Below are 6,752 nucleotides of genomic sequence, written 5' to 3'. Positions count from 1 at the left end.
TTTTTTTTTTTTTTTTTTTTTTTTTTTTTTTTTTTTTTTTTTTTTTTTTTTTTTTTTTTTTTTTTTTTTTTTTTTTTTTTTTTTTTTTTTTTTTTTCAGTTTTCCAAAGCCTTAGTTTAAAACCTCTTTTTGTTCGCATTTTTCAAAAATCCTCCAATCATTTGCTTTGATCATCCTCTCCGGCGACCTCTCTCTCTGCAACCTTTCTGCGAACTAGCAATTGGTGTGGTGGTGCTCCCTCTTCCGACCGCTTCCTTGAGGTACGTTTTCTTTTTCCTTTTGAGTTTTGCTTTTCTTTCTTGCTTTCTGCTATGTGTAGTTTCTGATTTACTTCTTTCCCTTTTCCTTTCTCTGATGCTTGGTTTCTTTTGTTTTTTTTTTTTTTTTTAGAAGTGTCATTTTCTTCTGCGTTTTTGCGTTTTCATGGTCCGTAGTTCCGAAGTTAGGATTGACTGCCCCTCAATTTCCTTCTTATTTGCGCGATTAGGGGGGTCTTTGGGGATTTCCCACATTTAGAAAATTTTTTGAGGGTAACTGTCTGGGCTTGCGTTGGGCGAGTTATTGCCTCTGCTTCGTCAATCGGTCGATTGGTTCGAGGTCTAGTGAGAGAGGGAGAAACTATGTCTGAAGTTAGGTCTAGCGACCTTAAGACTGGATTATCGTCAAATGGCGACCCAGTGGAGGGGGGTTCAGTCGCCTCTTCCCCTCGAGAGGTTAGGGCCTTTCACGCCCTCGGGGAGGCGTGTGGTTTGGACGCGGATAGCTTAGGTAGGTTCAAGGACAGGTTTCAATTTCCAGAACGGGTGCGCGTTCGTCTACCTAGTGACGAGGATAGGGCCTGCCACTTTTTTCCGGGGAGGTGTGTTTTTACGAGTCGGCCTTTATTTGTGGGCTTAGATTTCCCATCCATCCTTCCTGATGGAACTTTTGGATCATTTTGGCATTGCCCCTGGGCAGCTCATGCCCAATTGTGGAGAATAAAAAAAAAAAAAAAAAAAAAAAAAAAAAAAAAAAAAAAAAAAAAAAAAAAAAACCAGCAGGAAGCCCAAGAGTCCTACCAAACCAAAGCATTAACTCCACCCACCAGCGCGTGCCACGATTTGCAAAACGCCGCCGCTTTGCATTTAATACGGATCGAAATCCCAAACGACACTCGTGAGTTGTAAAAGACTCCTCACATTCTATAATCGTCATTTAAATGACGATCACAGAATCGGGGGGCAACTGACGAGGATGACGAGCTCATGTACACACGGATGATCCCATCGATACGGACGAATCCAAACTCTGGCTAGGTGAGTCAATTATATGCTTTACTGACAAAGATATCCAGACCATTCAATGCAGGCAATCAAACCCAAAACGGTTACAGGGACAACTGTACAATCCGTTGAAGGACAGTGGTGGCACATTAAAGCAGCCCCAGACGTTACCAAAATGAGCATTAAGACCTCCATAACTACCCCAACGGCTAGAAGCCATAAGAACATATATAAGTCTCCCACATTGCTAAGGACCAGGTACATACACCCAAAAGCACTAAGAGATTTTTTTTATTTTTTCCAATTACCTTGTTCATTTCCTAGAGAACTTCTTATACTGACTTTGGCATCGGAGGCGTTGTGGCAGGCACCACACCGGTGACCATCTTCAAAGGCTAGAGAATCATCTCCGTCAGACGAACAGTGCTGACGAGTTCACACTCATCACATAGAATTTCTACTTTCGATTACAAATAACAATACATATAAATTATGAAAAGACAAGATAAAATAGGACATTACTAAAAATCGGAATGCTAACAAATTCGGGTTTCTCCGAAATTGGCAACACATGTGACACCTACCACATTGCTCGGGCTCAAAATCCATTCAAACAAGAGAAGTAAAGATAACTATTTATTCGAGAAAAAGATAAAGTAACCACGAAATACTAAAGAGAAATAATACAGAGAGGTCATACTATTTTGATCTTCCGGAAGCTCTCTCTTTTCTCTCTTTAATATTTTGATCCTGATCAACTTCATCTTGGATCAAAGCATGTTAACAAAATTTAGTGTATATATATATATTTTTTTAAAAAGATAAAAAATAATAACCCAATAAAAATTAACCCTCACTGTAATGATTCATTGATTAATAAAACTTGGTTTTACATTTGGGTGAAAATTTATTCAACAATTTCATATAAAGGTCTTTCTTTTCACACAAACAATAAGTTTTATCACAAATTTAATTGGTAAAATATAGTATTATCAAAGTATTAAATAATTGCTCGATTTTCATTAAATACAACTTCTTACGTGATTTTATATGTATATATCTATGAGATCCAATATAAAATTTGCCGTCTATGCCATCAATGGAAAATCATTCACTATGTTGTAAAGCAATGCTTCTTCTCATCACATAAATGGTAAGTCTTGACATAAATTTAGTTAGTATGACCCATTATCATATGAGAGAATGAAGCATTTCTTATTGAGCGTTGAATATTTACTAGTCATTAGCAACTTAAATAGATATAAAAGCAAGTCAAACGATATTTACGGCCTAAGACCCATAGGACATAATCCAAAAGCTTTGAGAGAATGGTGGAGAGGAAGAAGATGTTCTATTTCCAAGAGTTACATAAATGAAGAGGTTACACCCTTTTGTGACCAACTTAAATATAACCTATGTTATATGAGAGTTAATCCCATTAAATAAGCCAGCCAAGGGTCATGTCCATTAATAGGTGACCCGACTGTCCAAATTCTAACAGTAATAATTACAACAATATAAAATGTACCTCTCAAACGGGAGATTGTGATGAATTGGATTTTTTTTTTTTAAGAAATCAAAGACTTGTGCCAAGATAGTTATAACGAAAATACATGAATGAAAAATATGAAGTAATAATTACAACCATATCAAAAGAAATGTACTTTTCTCAAACATGAGAATGTGATAAATTGGAGGAAAAAAAAAGGGAAATCAAAGGTTCGTCAAAAGAAATTTAAGAAGAGGTGAAGTGAGAGTATGAAGGATTGGGGAGGAAAGGAGAACGGAAAGCAGGAGGTTCATTTTTTAGAGGAAACTTAAAACGGGGATGTTTTGGTAAGCAATCATGGGGGAAAACACTGAACATGTTTGTGTTAGGATTAAAAAAAAAAAAAAAAATCAAAAGAATGTGTTTGGGAAAAAAAAAAAAATATATATATATATATATATATATATACACACACTAAACGTGCTTGTTGGAAAAAAAAATGACAACGTGATAAGTGAGGAAAAACTAAAGTGTGGCAATTAGCAACTGATCATGGATTCATGATTACGTGTGTTGATAGTTTTTATTTTTTATTTTTTTAATGTTTGAGCAAATGCTACTAATTTAAATGGTCATCTAAGATTACTCTGTGTGTGTGAAATATAAAAAATGTGTCAAATTTATACATTTAAGCTTAAATAAAAACTACAATTAAAAAAAAAAAAACCTAAAAACTACCACACCAAATAAACTATAAATATGTAAATTTCTATTGTTGTTATAGTAATCATGTAAATTAGTAAATATAAACTAGCCTCTGAGCATGCACTCACACACGTGCTTAGAGGCACTTTAATTTTTTTGGAAAAAAAGTTAATAATTTACATTTATTATAATTTTGGACTACTATATTTTTCAATCACAAAAAAACCTAGGGGTGTGATGAAGAATTATTTCAACTGCAAACACATAATACTCATCACACTCCTATGGTTTTTTGTAATTGGAAAATCTAGTAATTCCAAATTATAATGGATATAAATTATTTTTTTTTTTCCAGAAAAATTGAAGAGCCTCATGCGCGTGCTCAGATGCTAGTTTTATATTAATTTTTTTATGAGCCATGTAAGCTTAAAGTTGCCAACTGTTCCATCCGTTAGCCACATAGACATTTTTTGTTAATGAGTTAACGATAAAAACCAAATTTGTAAGTTGGAAACTAGCCTCTGAGTATTAACCTTTACCCATATTATAGAGGTGCAAATTATTAACCTTTAACCAAAAAGTAGATGAGCCTTTGAAAAAATTATTTCGCTCATAAACGCATAACACTCACAAACTACTTATCAATTATCATGTATGTGTTATTCTCACAACTTCCCATTATCATTTGTTATAAAAATTACGACCAAAAAAATTAGGATAATTTTTAATATTAACCACCACAAACTTCTAACAAAGAGAAAAATGTACTCTATGAGAAGAAAGTTGTAAATTATGTCAAACAAAGGAAAAAAAAAGCAATAGAATTGAACAATTTTTGTGGGAGTCTGCCTCAAATTTTATGATTACAAACTTCTGACAAAGGGAAAAAGGTACCCTATGAGAAGAAAGTTGTAGATTATGCCAAACAAAGGAAGAAGAAAAAAAAAAAAGCAATAGAATTTAACAATTTTTGTGGGAGTCTACCTCAAATTTTATGATTACAAACTTCTGACAAAGAGAAAAAGGTACTCTATGAGAAGAAAGTTGTAGATTATGCCAAACAAAGGAAGAAGAAAAAAAAAAAAGCAATAGAATTTAACAATTTTTCTAGGAGTCTACCTCAAATTTTATGATTACAAACTTTTGACAAAGAGAAAAAGGTACTCTATGAGAAGAAAGTTGTAGATTATGCCAAACAAAGGAAGAAGAAGAAAAAAAAAGCAATAGAATTTAACAATTTTTGTGGGAGTCTACCTCAAATTTTATGATTATATTTACTGTGTGAGTTTCAAGACTTTTGAATTTTTTTTTTTGTTGATATCTTTTTGTTTTTGGGTTGGGTTTGCTTCTTCTTTCTATTTTACAATATTGATATATTAAAAATTCATCTTAATTATTACATTTTTCAATTACAAAAATACCTAAAGGTGTGATGAGTGTTTTGCTTGGGTAAAATAAGTTTTTCATATGTGAATATGAGTGTTTTGCATTTGATGTACCTCTAATATACATACCAAACAAAAAGATTAATAATTATTCAAAAATGTGCTAAAAAAATACCTTTATATTATATGCTCCTTGCAGCACAAAAGTTTCAACACAAAAAGCTATCACAAAGTTTTAAGTTTTAACTAACACCTTCTGAAACGTGTATGATCAGCCATTCCTTATCCACAAATCACTAAATACACATTCTTGATTATCACAATATGGTATTTTGTCACTGAAATTCTATAAAGTTGTTATTTTATTGACCATTCATTCCATCTACTGTTAAATGTATTTCACGCTGCCTCAGTTCATGAACGTGGCACATACATCAACAGTGAAAAGAATATATTGTAATATTCTGGGACACCAAAATGGGAAAAGAGAAGTACCTAGAGAGGGAGGGCCTGAAATCTCTGGGTTCTTCACATCCACATTTAGATTCTACTTCTCTTCAGAGACAAAATACCAATATAAATCCCCTAGCGTAGGTGTTCCTAAAAAATAAAATAAAAAATAAAAAATCCACCAACGTCGGTTAAAATCACCACTTTTTATAAATGAATAAAGCAATTTGAAGACCAACAGGAGAGTGGTTTTGTTTTGTAAGCAATGTATTTTCACCGAATTATCCCTAAGTTTTGCCTCTACTTAAATGTAAGTTGTAGAGGTATTTTAGAACAAAAAAAATGTCTAGTCTAAATATGGGAAGTCCTTTAAATAGTAGTATAGATGACAATTGTAGCTTTCTATTTCAATATTTTATACTCTCTCTCTCTCTCTCTCTCTCTAAAAACAAGACACAACCTATCAACTTGTTTACCCACCACCGCAATCCAGCACCTCTCACCAACATCGCCATAAAAAATTCCAACTTCTTATAATTTAAACACAAAAACAACCAAAAATCAATAGAAGATGAACCTAAAATCACACTAGCACTTCTTGAACTCATCAACCACCTTGAGTTAAATTAGTTATCTCCTACCTTCATCTCTAACCCATTTCATCTCAAAACCAAAAAACCTATGTTTAGGTCATAGGTGTGATTGTGCGAGAAGGATAGAGAAGGGGTTTGAGAGGTCAAAGAGAGCCTCTGTTATGACACTATGCATCCATGAGCTCTTAGAGTCGTTGCCGATCATATCAAAAAAGAGAGGTTAGGTCTTGGCCTAGTCAAATCGAGGAAGGGTAAAGGACAATGGTGGGTTAAATTGAGAGAGAAAGAGAAGGGTTTTAGAGGAAAGAGACGTTTGAGATAAGAGTGAATGAAGAAAGCTGAGAGGAGACATTTAAGATAAGAGAGCTTAAGAGATGAGAGAGAACAAGAGAAAATAAAGGTGGAAATAATTAAAAAAAAAAAGTGAAAAATGATTATTTAAATAAAATAAAGTGTAAAATAGATAACCTGTTATGAGTGTTTTTAAAAAGTAATTGTGTATAATATAAAAAATATGTTCTTACGCTAAAACAAACAATATTTTTTACACAAGTTGATGTAACTACTCTTAGAAGTTGTGATTGGGATGATAAGGATAAATAGTTTTCTTACATGGGTTAGTGGAGTTTTAAAATTTTGTATTTTATGTATTTATCTTATTTAGTTGAAAACATTGAAGTTGAATTAGGGGAATTCCTTAAATAGAAGTATAGATAAAAATTGTGTTAATAATTACATGATAGAATCTTCCATTTGAGGAAGTTTAATAGATTTGGAGAACATGATGTCAAACTTGAGGATGTTTGATCCACCATGTAATTGCCTAATTGGTTAATGAGATTTTCAAAGTGTTTCATAGCCAATGAAT

The sequence above is a fragment of the Quercus suber genome, unplaced genomic scaffold, assembly GCF_002906115.3.
Source record: "Quercus suber isolate HL8 unplaced genomic scaffold, Cork oak 2.0 scaffold_278, whole genome shotgun sequence".
Lineage (NCBI taxonomy): Eukaryota > Viridiplantae > Streptophyta > Magnoliopsida > Fagales > Fagaceae > Quercus > Quercus suber.
Note: the sequence above shows the minus strand (reverse complement) of the source record.